This window comes from Babylonia areolata, chromosome 25, assembly GCF_041734735.1.
Source record: "Babylonia areolata isolate BAREFJ2019XMU chromosome 25, ASM4173473v1, whole genome shotgun sequence".
NCBI classification, from domain to species: Eukaryota; Metazoa; Mollusca; class Gastropoda; order Neogastropoda; family Buccinidae; genus Babylonia; species Babylonia areolata.
The window spans coordinates 13,585,416-13,588,174 of NC_134900.1; the positions used below are offsets into that span (position 1 = coordinate 13,585,416).

At 50.5% G+C, this 2,759-nt stretch overlaps 1 pseudogene; it reads left to right on the plus strand.

Moving 5' to 3' along the window:
* The first annotated feature begins 375 nt into the window (after nt 1-375).
* Nucleotides 376-494, plus strand: LOC143300090 (5S ribosomal RNA; annotated as a pseudogene).
* Nucleotides 495-2,759: the final 2,265 nt, after the last annotated feature.

Consider the following 2,759-nt stretch of genomic DNA (forward strand, 5'->3'; position numbering starts at 1 on the left):
TAAATGTACATTATTATTATTATAAGACCGTATGAAGATCGCCCACACTGATGAGTGTCCATGTGGCACTGGACCCCAGACCCCTGAACACATCCTCCAACACTGCCCAACCCATGAAGCTCTACGGCGTCAAACCTGGCCAGGGGGCACGGAGCTACAGGCGCAGCTTTGGGGAGACCGCCACGACCTGGAGAAGACCGTGGGCTACATCGTGGCGACGGGGGTGACCGTCTGACGCAGCCAAAACATCGAACGCAGAAGAAGAAGAAGAATTATTATAAGAATTTTAACCATTCTGCCATCGTTACTCCTCCTATCACGGACAGTATCAGCAAAGAAGCATCTCAACCATTCCGTCACCTTTATTACTCCACCGCCAACGGCCATACCACAGTGAAAACACCGGTTCTCGTCCGATCACCGAAGTCAAAGCAACGTCGGCCCGGTTAGTACTTGGATGGGTGACCGCCTGGGAACACCGGGTGCTGTTGGCATTCCTTTTAAGCGCGTTGGGTTACGCTGCTGGTCAGGCATCTGCTTGGCAGATGTGGTGTAGCGTATATGGAATTGTCCGAACGCAGTGACGCCTCCTTGAGCTACTGAAAACTGAAACTATTACTCCACCGGATGGCTTACAGATTACAGTAAAGGTTACAGCTCACAGCCCTGTGGGAATTGATTCTGTCGTGTCACTAGTGGGGGTGAAATGACCCTTCAGGCGACAGCTGACCGCTGCGTAGAAGTAGCCAACCTTTCATCCGTGAAATCCAAAAATTGTATAACCGCCAGCCAATGGGCTGCATCGTCTCCGGGGGCCCCTGTCGGCTGTCACCTTGTTGTTGACGTGCTGATGAAAGCGTTCACCTGGTCACGGATCACTGCTCTCACCACCTCACATCCGGGTTGGGGTGACAGAGACCATTGCGCCGCCGGTAATAAGGTAATAAAGGCCGTCGCTCACGTTCGTGTCGATCGGATGCGCGTCATTGTTGCGAGAACACTGGCAGCCAGGTGTGGCGCTTTGCACACGCGGGACAAGCAAGGAATGATGGCTTAGAGGTAACGCGTCCGCCTAGTTTCAGTTTCACTTTCTCAAGGAGGCGTCACTGCGTTCGGACAAATCCATACACGATACACCACATCTGTTGAGCAGATGCCTGACCAGCAGCATAACCCAACGCGCTTAGGCCTTGAGTGCATGCTTACATATTTGTGTACCTATGAAAGTGGATTTCATTTTACGTAATTTCGCCAGAGGACAACACTCTCGTTGCCATGGGTTCTTTTTCAGTGCGCCAAGTGCGTGCTGCACACGGGACCTCGGTTTATCGTCTCATCCGAAAGACTAGACGCTCAGTTTGATTTTCCAGTCAAACTTAGGAGAAAGGGCGAGAGCGGGATTCGAACCCACACCCTCACGGACTCTCTGTATTGGCAGCTGAGCGTCTTAACCATTCTGCCACCTCCTCCGCCTAGGAAGCGAGAGAATCTGAGCGCGCTGGTTCGAATCACGGCTCAGCCGCCGATATCTTCTCCCCCCGCCTCCACTAGACCTTGAGTGGTGGTCTGGACGCTAGTCATTCGGATGAGACGATAAACCGAGGTCCCGTGTGCTAGCATGCACTTAGCGCACGTAAAAGAACCCACGGCAACAACAGGGTTTGTTCCTGGCAAAATTCTGTTTGAAAAATAAATCCACTTGGATAGGAAAAACAAATAAAACTGCACGCAGGAAAAAAAAAAACAAAAAAAAAGAGGTGGCGCTGTAGTATAGCGACGCGCTCTCCCTGAGGAGAGCAGCCCGAACTTCACACAGAGAAATCTGTTGTGATGAAAAGAAATACAAATACAAACACAACAGGCGTCATTTCGATTCTGCATAGACACTGATACCCCGGGAATTCTAGTGTCTATGGATTCTCACTGGCTGTTCCCTCGCGACAACCTTGATTCTGCAGCGGACAAGTTCTGATCAGGTGGGGGGGGGGGGGTTCATCGATCTTGATATAGCGCGTCTTGCCTGAAAATGCTCGCACACGAGACCCTTCACTACGATACATGATGCTTGACGCCTGAGACGTGTGTTGCTTCACGGTCGCCCAGTGTACGACGGGCTTAAACTTTTGTCCGAAGGCGTCTCACCCTCCCCCCACCCCCCTTCCTTTCCTCCCCTCCCCTCCATTCACACGTCCTCCTCCATACAGGATACTGACGATTGGCTAACACCGCCGACATTGGCACACATAAAGAATTTATCCGGCTGCCTGTTTTTGAAAGTTTTTGCTTGCTTTCGCCTCGCCTGACTGATTTTCGCGTGCAGTTTGCCCTTGCCTGTGTGTGTGTGTGTGGGGGGGGGGGGGGGGAGGGCTGACCTGGTTTCCTTGTTGACTTTTGACCAAGTTTCATCCACACTGACTCTTTATTTCGGAACCAGTTTGTGCCGGGAATATACTGGCGAATAATCATATTGTAATGGGGGAATCCCCTCCTCCTGAACGACGTAGAGACACGTTTTAACAAACGTGTTTACTGCGAACAGGGTTTGGTTGTTTGTTTTTTTTTTTGTTTTGTTTTTTTGTTTTTTTCGCTCAAACGAACGATCTTGCATTTTGCACAGGGTCGTGGTTTTATGCTTTGGGCAATGTCAGCAATCGTGGTGGCATTGTTTATTGTAATAGTGGTGAGGTGGTGTTTGTGATGTGTGCAGATTTCTTTACGTACGTACGTATGTGTGTGTGTGTGTGTGTGTGTGTGTGTGT